The sequence below is a fragment of the Haemaphysalis longicornis genome, unplaced genomic scaffold (genome assembly GCF_048455015.1).
Source record: "Haemaphysalis longicornis isolate Haplotype H1 unplaced genomic scaffold, Haemaphysalis longicornis Haplotype H1 scaffold_6, whole genome shotgun sequence".
NCBI lineage: Eukaryota > Metazoa > Arthropoda > Arachnida > Ixodida > Ixodidae > Haemaphysalis > Haemaphysalis longicornis.
Window position 1 is genome coordinate 110,528,765 of NW_027526407.1, and position 13,364 is coordinate 110,542,128.

Genomic DNA, 13,364 nt, shown 5'->3' on the forward strand with positions numbered 1-13,364 from the left:
ATTGATTGTTCTGTTTAAACAGGCACATGCCTGCTCCGAGGGGGTTGACTATGAAAGCACATGTTTTTTTACTCGCTGCAAGGGCAAGTGCCACTACTCCCGATTGCAGTGGGTTGTGTTGTGGTATAGTTTTAATAATGCGGTGTTGCGCTTTCATGACTACAACAGGAGTCATGCACTGCATCCGCTGATATGTGTCAGCATCCGTGCAGGCAACGCCATAGTTGTTTCTAAATTCATTCGAAATAGGTGTGGCTGTGGCTTCTTGCCTCTGGCGTCGTGCCAATTGTGCATGCTGCGCGGTAATGAGGGAAAGATGACGATGGACATGTTTTATGTGGGATGCGTTTTTAGAATACGACGTAAAAATAGAATTTTAACTGATAGGCCAACCCAGGCAAGAATGGTATCTCTATTGCAAAAGGCACCGTGCTGCAATGCAGTGTCCAGCGCCCTCCTGATATCCGGACAAGCCCACGTGTTTTCCGGCACCGCTAGTTGCTGCAAAACACTTGCGCTGGCGCTGATATGCGATAATCCTAACCCGCCAATGTGCTCGCTCTGGCGCTAGAATGAGCGTGTGGTATCACTGGAAGGCGCGTGCATTTGCGCTGCATTGCGCATGCGCGTGCGCTGCAGAAGCTGCTCCCAGACCGTGCGCTGATGCTGGATTGAGATGGTACTGCGCCGCTCCTGGCACTGGCACTACTGCAGAATGTTTTAAGCTCTCTACAAAGGAAACGGTGAATTTTGTTTGATACGGTTTTATTGCCTCTTTATGTCGTTACACAGGGCACCCTTCTTTTGTCAACTATCGTGTGTCGATAGGTAACTGTAAGGTTCGCGCACGCAGGTTTCATATATTCATTATATCCGTCGTAGCAGATGTATTCCCAGAATTGTTTATTGTGGCCTGTCTTTATCCCCATCCAGGGTCACAAAAGAGGAGCCACAAAATATTTCGGCTTGTTGGTGATGTACACATTACGCACGCTACGCAGCTTTGCTTCCTGCACGTCCGTTTTCCTTTGCACCAAATTCACATTGACACCTAAAAAGAGACGAGGCAACCATAAGCCCACGAGCATTTTAAATAAGAAAAAATGAAGTTGTTACTTGCTATTTGTGCCTGTATGTAGGGCCACAAAAATTTAAAAAAGATCGCGCCAAGTCTCAGGCTGGAGTTTAGGAAGGGCAATACTGGAATGATGTGCGCCCTGGTTAACTGTTATTGTAGAATGCTGTTACCTGGTATTGTAGAATGTAGAAGTGTGATTGACGGCATACCAAGCGTCTAAGCCTTCGCCATCATTAAAATAGACGCTGGCATAAGTATGCCATCCGTTACCCTCACAAATACCAAGGTAGAATTGCTTACGCATGCGCAGGGGTGGTGAAACGAGAGGGGTGTTTTTGACTGGTTGGTATTTTCTTGTTATTCATTTATAATCTTAATTTGCACCAGTGTTTATTTATGTATATTTGTGTCTGTTATGAAAAATACACCTGTTGATAAATCGCGCTTCTTCACGTCCTTGTGTGTGATCTTCTCTTGTCTGGAAAGTTTTATTACAGCGCGGTTCAAGAGCATGCGTGCTTTGGTTCCTTCTTGACTGTCTAGGGACTCCTACCGTACCCTAGCGTACCCTCCCTGTTTGAACTGAAGTGTGGTCGTGTGTTCGTGTAGGTGTGAATGTGTGTGCCTTTTTCCTACAGTGTTTATACTTGTATATATGTTCATATTTATCATCGCCCACTCGTTCTTCGCTGTTATATGCATGTCTTTTATCCGCCTCGTCTACACACACAGCAGCCGATATGCCGGTGTCAGTCCTTGGAGAGACAAAGTACGCGTGCTGCTTGACTGTTCTTGCTTTGGCGGACGACAATAAATTCCTACATTGAGTCTTCCACTCATTATTTCATTCAGATTCTGTTTCGGATCATGGCCAAAGCTGCCACATCAGCCCGTGAATGGGCAGGACCACTTTTAAAGATGAAGACAGCTTCGCCGTTGGGGTCGTGTTCATGGGCTTGCGGAGAAGATTCATTACGGAAATCTGTGAATTCGGCCCTGTCTACTTTGTAGGCAATACTCTTGGGAAGGATGACGTGGGTCAAGATTTGGTTGAGGGTGTTTAAATTTCTTCTTTGGTGCCCGTAGCAGGTTTTACACCCACCAACCCATCTTTTCTGTGCCAAAACACTGATCATACGCACCACGCAACCGATTGGGCCTGAGCGGTCGAGTAGCGCTACAACATAACTCCCTCATTCTGCAGCCATTTTTTTTACTTACGGTACTTTGCCTGGACTGCCAGGTTTTTTCTCTCGACTATTCTCACCGTCGCTAACTCACGTGATACCCGTGCTGGCTAAACAAGTTACTCAAGCTCGGGGAAGTAATCTCAATGACTGCCATGGTTTTGTTGAGGCCAGACTGGGTCTCAGAAAGCATGACAAAAGGTGATTGTAAACTGCTTCACTCCGTGCGTGCACGATAGTCTTGTGCAAATTATTTTATAAAGCACCGCGTTTATTTGTGGTGCTACAGTCTGATACTGAAATAAATGTAGCCATATTGATGTTTATGCCAAGCATCTTGATGAGAAGTTTTAAGTCGGCACCGCGCTGACGTCCTCAACAATTTGGGCTGTGCTGACATTTGAAATGGAGAGCTCTCTAGCAAGAGCTTTTAAAATATTGTACGAAACGTTGGCGTTTCATTGTTTTTCTGCAAAAAACTCTTATGCGGAGAGCTTAACATAGAGTCAAAAACATACTGTGACCAGGAGAGCTGTCTGCCTGCCATTGTGCAAAAATCGTCTTCTCGCGTAACAATACGCAGGGAAGAGGCTTTGATAAAACACTATTCTTAAATTATGTATTATTTGCATGCTGAATCTATGTTTTTCAAACGAAGCTTTCTAGCTCTACCAACCAACGGTTCTTTTGTCGTGTGAGAGAAAACAAAACTCCCATCGCGGCGGAGCTGGCGGCGGGGTGGGAGGAAGCGAAGCCGGAGGGTTTCGCTCACGGAGCACGCTGCAGGTGGCGCGGTGAATTTACCCACCATACCCCACGTGGAAGGGCCTGCTCGGCGGTGACGGCATCTTCGGTACGGCTTTATCGTCTGCCTCAGCAAGAGTTGTTTTGGAGCTGTGTTGGCGCAGCTGCGCGTCAATCGCGCACTGCCTTTGCACGGCTTGATTGACTCGCTCGAGCGCGCTTCAAGGGTATCCCGCAGCATACAAAATTAAGTGGTCGTGTGGCAATCATACGTTAGGGATTGGTGTGCAGAGCAGGATAACAAAATGTACAAACGTTATACTCACATCTTGACACTACACAAACGCAACCTCTTGCGCACTGCTTGCCACAAATGGGAATCCGTTTTTCAAATTGGTGCACACCACTGCACTTGTGTTTTAAGAGGTTTTACAAAAGGCGAAAGAGGCAACTGGTTCTGAAAAATTGCGATTGTAAAAGTTCCCTCAAATTTGTCGCAATTTTCAAACTTACTAAAATGACTAGTTTAAATCGGTATAATTGATTGATTGATTGTAGCGTTTAACGCGCCGACGCAACGCGGGCGATGAGGCGCACCGTAGTGGAGGGCTCCGGATTAATTTTGACCACCTGGGGATCTTTATCGTGCGCCGAAATCTCGTACACACGGGCGTTTTTGCTTTTCGCCTCAATCAGAAAAGCAGCCGCCGCGGCTGGGAATCGAACCCCCGACCTTGTGCTCAGCAGCGCAACGCCTTAGCCGCTGAGCCACCGCGGCGGGTTTAAATAGGTATAAATGGTAATCACTGAGCTCACATGCCGAATTGTTTGGGTGTCTGAGCTTTTGTCGCTCGGTGGTGTAGCCCCAAGCTAGAAGATCAGGATGCCTATAATCCGCTGTCTCACCCTTTAAAAGGCGCTTCCCTCCGTTTTCTTTCTCTCGACTCAAGGCGGGCCTACAGCGGCGGCGTCCGCGGCTATAGCCTGGCCGTGGGCGACGCTGCTGCTAAGTTGTGGACGGCGCCAAACGAATTCTCGGTAACAGCTGGTAGAGGCTTTAGTTCCACTCTTTTTAGTGCCACGTGTGTGAATTCAAGTGGCGTCGCGTCGGCATTTGTTGTGGGTGTCGTTTAAAGCTTTGCTTTGAAACTACCTACTGAGCGCAAATCGGAGCCATTTTTTTCAGTGCCAGTTGTTCCTTTCTAACGTCGGCCGAGAGAAACAGCCATGAAGTCAAGACAATAGGCCGTGAGTACGCAGAATCACTGCAGACGCAGTCATGCCATATTCGGCAGCCATTCCGCCTACTTACCGCAATTCCGCCTACCTCTAACGGAAATCGCTCGAGAATGAGCAAAAGATGGTGTAGCGCCACTACATTGATAAGGCCTATTGTCATGTGCGGTGTGATTGGAGTTTTTTTTTTCTGATGATAGGGTATCTCCGGCTATAAAACTAGTGACGAGCACCAAATAGGAATTAAACATCCTGCTCTCAATGAATGATCCACCAGATTATTGCCGACAATGTACACTGGGTCGTTCTCAACAAAGTCTTGGAAGAATCGTCGCAGCAATCCCTGAATGCAATCCTGGCAGCCTAGTTGCTTCTTTTCTGACAGCACTTCATTCCATTGACGGGGCGAGTCGCGGCTTTGGCCATGACCCAAGATGGGTTTCTGACCGCCTCATATAGCTTTCTCTTTTAAATTTAACCGAAGATGTTCCTTCGGAGTTTTTGCGGACGTTGAGAAGCACTACTGCGTGTGATCGCAGGTGAAAAACATACCGTCGGTCCGTGATTGTGAATGCCACAAAAGAGGCAAAATACAGCACATAAGCCGCAGTGACGGTACAGCAGATCACAGGCGTAATTCTTCTATTGTTCGCGCTGTAATCAACATGAAGCATGTGCAAGCACGTTCACTATGCCGCTACAAAGGGCACCTCAACAACTCATGAGATTTCATAGGACTGCTGAAATTGTTCTTCTTCGACACATTAAAAACTTCTGCTGTAATGTGGAAGTCCCACTTAATGAGAAATTTCAGATGGACGACTTACAGTCATTATGACCGCATCCGTCATCTGGATCCTGTGTCATGAAAACACTTCAATCAAATATGCTTATTTTATATCTTGCATATCATACCTCGGTCAAATCTGAATCGTGGGGTGCTGGTGATAGTGGTGAGGTGTTTAGGAAGTATTTACGGCCCTAAGGTCTGAATAAAACTACTAATGTACCGAGTGTCTTTTTGGGTTGTTCCAGCAGTGCAGTCATACCTTAATTTCAACCAACCACGTAATTAACTTGTATGGTTATTTTCCTAGACTCCTTTGGAACACGCGAAATTAGATCGCTATATTTTATGATTGTTGAACTAAAGTCACTGAAGTGTTATTCATTATCATCATCCTCAGCTTGTTTTGGGGGCTAGAAGACGAAGGCATCTGCCATTGAACTCCACCCGTTTTTGTAGAGCGCTGCCAGTTTTGTACGGCGTTTGGCTCCGAATTTTCTTATTTCGTCCCTTCCCAAAGTTGATGGTCCGCCCCTTCTTCTACTCGAGCCTCTCAGTGCCCACTTAGCTGCCCTCGTAGTCCACCTGTTATCAGTTTGTTGTAGTCCTATGCAGACCAAGTCTGTTTCTCTTCCGAATTAGACCTGTGGTATTTCCTACTCGAGTTTTCTCGCTAATCCATATTGCTCGTTTCGTGTCCCTAAGCATTACAACTATCTTTATTGCGCACTGTAATGCCTTTGGGACAGTTTTCCTGCCGGCCTTTAAAAAAAATGGCCATCTCAACCTTCCTCAAAGAAATGGCTCTTGTGTTTCATCCAGTGCCACGGTAGTCAAAACATTCCTGTTGCAATTTTAGGCCTTCATAGTTTGTATCCATGCTCATCGGGTGCAAGACGCACTCATACATGCCGAAATGGTCACAAGACGCTCAAAGCTTTGCCGTAAAGCTGCTAGAATTTTCGAAAAAAAAAAACAGTCATGCCTACCCTGCTGGTACTGGGAATATTTTGTATTGTGCCGACAATAATATGGTTGGTACTTGAATTCGAATATCTCACGCCTGTTTTAAACTAGATGACGTTTGGATATTGGATGGTGCTGGAATAAATTGTATGAACTTGGAATATATTGAACAGCAAAACCTGTTTTTTGGATGGCTAATGAAGTATTTATCTGGACATCTACATTACCTGCAATGCAATGCTCCTCATTCTCCTCAATCTGTTTTTAAAAATATCAAAGATAGTTTACATAACTCAGTATTTCTCATACCAGAAAAATTGTCCATTTTGGACGGTGTAATGTTGCAAGCATCGGTCTGAGTCAGTACAGGAGATGCCATCAATCAAATCTGCAAAAACAAACGCGGATATCATTATTGATGTTATCTCTCTTAGTAAAGGTAAACCGCACCGAAAATCATTGGGTCTTGTAAAACCTATTTTAGAATATTCCGAGAGATGGTAAGTCTAACAGTGAATGTATCGACGTAAATGGCAAGAACACCCAGCAAAATCATAACTTTTGGACCGGAAATTCACAAGAGCGCAACCATTTTTCCAGGGTAAAAAGACGTTGCACCTTGCAAGTGAGATGCCAGTGGGCCGGAGAAAGTTGGGGTAAAAATATAAGTACTGGTAATACCACTGGCGAAATGTTCGCTTTGAATTTGAGCAGAGTTCACAAAACCGCGGAGTTTATGGGTCGTTCAGCGCTAGCGTAGCAGTCATGCTGAGCACAACCCCGCAATGTTCACTAGGACGCAAATGTCCAGCTTGAGAGTGGAAAGGTGATGAACACGGTCTTGTAGCACATGTCGCACCAATAAATGGCACGGGTAAAGAATGTTAACTAGGTCTGACCGGCGCAGGAAACAAAGGAAGGTTTTTGTTGCACGTGAAGCCATGTTTTAATACTCATTCATTCATTCATTCATTCATTCATTCATTCATTCATTCATTCATTCATTCATTCATTCATTCATTCATCATCAGCCTATCTACGCCCACTACAGGGCATATGCCTTTCCCAATATTCTCCAATTACCTCGGTCCTGTGCCAACTGTGACCAATTTATCCCCGCAACCTTCTTGATCTCATCTGCCCATCTAACGTTCTGCCGCCCCCTGCAACGCTTGCCTTCTCTAGGGATCCACTCTGTTACCCTTAATGACCAACGGTTATCTTGCCTTCGCATTACAAGCCCTGCCCACGCCTATTCCTTCTTCTTAATTTCTACTAGTATATCCTTAACACGCGTTCGTTCCCTGACCCACTACGCTCTTTTAAATAAATGCAGAGCATTTCAGTAACTCACGATGTCACCCGCGTTGACGCCCGTAGTCCGCACCCCTCCCTACTATATAAAAAAATACTATCCGTCGCCCGGTTTCGATCCCTCGACCCTGCGGGCGGAATGCAATGTACATGGTGCTATACCCACTGCGCCACAAAGCCGACACAGAATGGGACGCTACGAACGCGCCTTATATCGTTGACTCATTCAAATTACTGCTGAAGAGCGCTCTCTCATCAGCAGTTGCCACAAGTGCAACAACATTAACGTAACGCAAACTACTTAACGTCGTGCGCCCCCGGAAATGCGCTGCATTTGATCGTGCCCCTCGCGAGGGGGATGTTTGGGGATCCCGGCAACCGTCAAAATTACCGTCAGAAATTTCGCACGGCAGTCGCCTCCTATTGGCTAAGCAAGCTACGCGGAGTTTCTATGGGGTATTCCATAAATAGCCGCTTGTCTTGTCCTTTAATGTTACACCTATCATTTTGCGCTCAATTGCACGCTGAGTCGTTCCTAATTTAAGTTGAACCCTCTTAGTGAGCCTCCAGATTTCTGCCCCGTTCGTAAGTACCGGTAAGTAGCAGCTGTCGTACACGTTCTTCTTCAGCGGCATTGGTAGGCTGCTATTCATTATCTGAGAAAGTCTAGCACAAGCACCCCACCAAATTCTTAGCCTTCTAATTATCTCTGCCTCATGGTTGGGATCTGGGGTCACAACTTGGCCGAAGTAGATATATTCGCTTACCACTTCCACTGCCTCGCCACCTATCTAAAACCGCTGTGCTGTCCCGAGGTTATTGATCATTACTTTTGTTTTCTGCATAATTATTTTCAGGCCCACGGTTCTACTCTGTTCATCTAGTGCGGAAAGCATGCTTTGCAATTCGCCCACCACTTACTTAGCAAGGCAACGTCATCAGCAAATCTTAGGTTACTGAGGTATTCTCCATTAACCCTTACTCCCACCTGTTCCCAATCCAACGTTCTGAATACTTCTTGTAAACATGTGTAATGATCAGAGGTCCAACAGGAATCTCGCGCCAGACGTAGGACTCGCTCCGTTGCACGTTGTCAGCACTTGTATTTCAGGCACGTAAACAAGACCACAAACGAAAGACTAGCGAATCGTTCTCAGGACTTAGCACACCCACCCGGGGAGTTCGGCACAACACAAGTCTCTGGAGAATGTCCTCGCGGCGTCTCACCAAACCCCGGCCCTGGCTCGGATGTCAGCGTCGGTGACTGGCCGAGACTGCTGAGGGGGAGGAGTTCCTCGGGCCTACGCCGCGAGGCAAGTGGGCACCAGGGCTGTTTGAGCACTCCTCCGGAACAATGACGAGAGGTACGCCGTGTCTTCTCGCCGTCCTGGAGGTCCAAGACGCAGGCCCGAACCACTGATCGAGCAGCCTCGTTTGTTTCCTCTCTCGTTCTCCCTTCGCGTGCCCCTTCTTCTTCCTTCTCGTCGTCGGTCCCGCCCGTCAGTTACACTTTCCCGCGCTTTCCCAACAGTAAAATCCCCCACTTTACCACAACATGATGTGAATAACATTGGAGAGATTGTGTCTGCTTGTCTGTCACCCTTCCTTATAGGTATTTTACTGCTCTCCTTATGGAGGAATATGGTAGCTGTGCACCCATTGTACATAGCCTCTAGTATGCTCATCTACCCCCTGGTTCCATAATGCCTGAATGACTGCTAGGGTTTCGACCGAGTCAAATGCTTTCTCATAATCTATGAAGGCTATACAGGGTGTCCTAGCTATCATGCACCAAGATTTTAAAAAAGGGTAATGGCGTAACTCGACGAAAACCTAATGGATAATGTTTGCAGTATTGCGGAGAAGCGGACAGTAGTTTTTTCGTTAATTAGACTTAATTAATAATTTGTAATTAACTATCTAACTCGCGAAGTACTGCTCTAATCACTAAAGTGTCAATGAGGCACTTGTAGGTACCCACGAGAGGCAATTAACTGCGGTATTTTCCGCGACGAACTAATTACGTACACATTTATTCTGGCTAATAAAGAAAACCCGCGAAATATGAAAAATACCACGTGACGGCGCGTCCGCGCGCATCGTAAAGCAACGCCCTCAAACAGGCTACCTCTGAGTTAGCCAGAATGAAATAAACAAAAGAAAGAAAGAAGAAATCGCCACCGAGTTTGTGCCTTATCTGCACACGCGCCTTATTAAGGTGATGCGCTGTCTCTTCCGGTGGGTAACACCGGAAGCCGTTGCTTTGAATCAGCTTATTTGGGGACGCTGCTTTACAATGCGCGCGGATGCGCCATCACGTGGTATTTTTCATATTTCGCGGGTTTTCTTTATCAGTCAGAATAAATGAGTACTCAATTAGTTCGTCGCTGAAAATACCGCAGTTAGATGCCCCTTTGTCGATACCTACAAATGCCTCATTGACACTTCAGTGATTAGGACAGTAATTATCGAGTTAAATAATTAATTAGAAATAATTAGTTAAGTCTCATTAACGAAAAAATTAGTCACCGCTTTTTCACAGCACTGAAAACATTATCCAATAGGTTTTCTTCGAGTTACGCCATTACTCTTTTTTTAAAACTTGGTGCATGATAGCTGGGACACCCTGTATATAGGGGTTCAGAAGACTCAGCCCACTTCTCTATCACCTGAATGATCGTGTGAATATCGTCCATTGTTGAATAACCTTTACAAAAGACTGAAATTAGGTAGACTGAATTAGGTAGATTAGGTAGATATAATTAGGTAGACTGAAATTTAAGGTTGCAGAAATTCTGTAAGCGATTACCTTGGTAAGTACCTTGTAGACGACTGACAGTAAGCTGCTCGGCCTGTCATTTTTCAAGTGCTTGATGTCGCCATTCTTATTGATTAGGATGATGTTCGCGTTCTTCCAAGATTCCGGTACACCTGCGGTCATTAGGCATTGCGTATACAGGTTTGCCAGTTTTTCAAGTACAATTTCTCCGCCATCCTTTAAGAGGTGTGCTGTTCTCTGATCCTCACCAGGTGCTTTGCCCCCTTTCATTTCTTTCAAAGCCTTCCTTATTTCTTCGGTCGTTACTGGTGGGATGTCTATCTCCTCTGAACTACAGTCTCGTTCGGCATTATCCCGGATGTCCCGGCTACTGTACAGGTCCCTATAGAACTGCTCGGCCACTGTGACTATTTTATCCCTTTTTGCGATGACATTGCCTTGCTTATCTTTAAGTGCATACATCTCAATTTTCCCCGCGCCAAGACGCCTCTTCACTGCTTTCAGGCTACCTCCATTCTTTACAGCATATTCGATCCTGTCTATATTATACTTCCGTATGTCAGCTGTCTTACGCTATTGATTAACTTCGAAAGCTCCGCTAGTTCTAGTCTGTCAGCTGCGGTAGAGATTGTCATGGTCTGCCATTTCCTAATTAGATATTTCGTCTCCTGTGAAGGTTTACCTGTATCCTGTCTAGCCATAGTGCCCCCGACTTCTACTGCACACTCCTTGATAATGCGTATAAGGCTGTCGCTGGCTTCCTGGGTCGTAAGCTCGGCTTCATTGTTAAGAGTTGAATACCGGTTCTGCAGCGAAATCCGGAATTCTTCTGCTTTACGTCTTACTGATAACTCATTTAGAGGCTTCTTTCGTACTAGCTTGTTGCGGTTCCTCTTCAAATCTAGCCTAATTCGAGATCTTACCATACGGTGGTCACTACACCTTATCCTTCCGAGCACTTCCACATCCTGCATGACGCCAGGGTTATCGCATATTATGAGGCCTATTTCATTTTTATGCTCCCCATTCGGGCTCCTCAAGGTCCACTTCCGACTCTCCCGTTTACAGAAGAAAGTATTCATTACACGTAGGTTATTCCGTTCAGCAAACTCAACTAGTAGGTCCCACCTGCTTTTCCTACAGCCCAGACCATAGTTCCCAACTGCCTTGTCTCCAGCCTGATTCTTGCCTACTTTAGCATTGAAGTCCCCCATAACTACGGTATACTGTGTTTTTACTTTAGCCATTGCCGATTCCACATCTTCATAGAGGCGTTCCACTACATGGTCGTCGTAGCTGGATGTGGGGCGTAGCCCTGCACCACCTTGAGCTTGTACATCTTATTGGGCCTAATTACAAGAGCTGCTGCCATTTCGTAATTGCTATAGTATTCTTCTATGTTGCCAGCTATGCTTTTATTGACTAGAAATCCCACTCCCAGTTCTCTTCTGTCCTCTAGACCCCGGTAACATAGAACGTGTTCATTTTTCAGCACCGTAAATGCCTCTCCTGCCCTCCTAACCTCGCTAAGCCCTCGCTAAACAACACCTCTAGACTCGCTTCGCTACATAAGGTTCGCGCGTTACGCGTTGCCAGGTTCAGATTCCATTGGCGGCCTATCCGGATCCAGGGATTCTTAGCACTCCCTGCTGCATCACAGGTCTGACCGCCGCCGTGGTCATTGTCTTCGCAGCCTCTGGGGACTGAGGGCCGAGGGTTAATTGACGTATTCATGGGAGCTTGTGGCCGTTACTACACCAGGGTGGCCAATCCTTCTCTGGTGAGGGAGTGAATTGCCGGCAATGGTCGCCGGGGTCAGGCCGCACACCAAGCCCCTTTGTGCAATTCCATCAATGCGCGGATTTTTTTCTTTTTTTTAATCCGGTGGGAATTGTCCAGCACCGGAATTCGAGCCACGGTCCTTCTGCACGCGAGGTGGATGCTCTACCTCTACGCCATCGCTGCACCCCATACTACCAGTTTCATACTACCAGTGGCCAAGCACATCATGAAACGTAAGACGCGATGTGGGTAGCCTGTCCAAAGTCGATAGGCCCCAAGGCCTCTCGTCGATAGACCACTATACCTAAAGGAAGTTGGCAAAACAGATTTGCAACCTTTCGGAAAAGGACTTGCGGTGAGGGCTGCACCGGTTGAGCTGTGGTAGAGAATCAGCAATGGCACTGGCCTAGCAATGGGCGAGGCTTGCCACCGTAAAAAGGCCGTGCCTGTTTGGAGCTGCTCTATTTCTTATGGGCAATTTCTCTTACAAGCCGGGTGAACGTGGTAAGCATTGTTGACCCACATCACGAACGAGCGCCAGGCAGGGGAGTCGCTTATCCTTTGTGCCGGTACGTGCCCGGTGCCACCAAGGCACACGAATGCAAATGGTGACTTCCGCAGCCCTGGTGGACGCTCACCTGAAGGCCACAAGAAAAGTTCAGCACTTCTATTAAGGCGGCCTAATTTTCAATCTGGAAGGAGACGCACGTTTCAACAAAATAGAGAGGGAAAGCTGAAGGAATTTATATAATCGCTATTTATCACAACCAGTTTAAACTTTCTATATTACCCGTTTACACAACCGAATTGGCATCCACGAATTCAAAAACAGAGTCCAATTTGTGAAAAGCAGTGCTCAAAACATAGCCTTCCTCCAGCGGCGAGATTTGTGTATGTGGTTTGTGCATTTTGTTTTCCCGCACTGCAAATCAATCCTAACGTATGTTTGCCGTAAGACTCCTTCATTCAGTCGGGCTCGAGCTAACCTCGAGGAGCTGTTGAACAAGTAATTCAACCGTGCAAGGCAGCGCTCAATGAATGTTAAGCTTCGGCAAAACAGGCCTAAAACAATCATCGTTAAAGCAGACGACAAACCCGTACCGCCAACGCAGTCGTCTCCGAGCAGGCACGTATGCGCGAGGAACGCTAAAGAAATTCATCGCGCCATCTACAGTGTTGTCTGCGAAAGAAACCCTCCCTCCAATTGTCCTCGCCCGCGCCCCCACCTGCACCGATTTGGGAGTTTGTTGCCCCTCACGCCACGAAAGAACCGTTGGCTGGTAGACCAGATAGCATTGCTTTAAAAGGCCGAGGAGCAGGTGTGGGCAAGTCACTTCGCTGCGCAGATGTTCGCTTTCGCGGCATAGCAGAGCATCCCTCTAAACTCAGCGCAGTAACCTGGAAAGGAGGGAAATGGTAGGACAATAATTATGAGGCGAAGTTCCTTCTAGGCAAGGAGCAGACGAGAAGGTGTGCGGAGTGCGTCAAAGC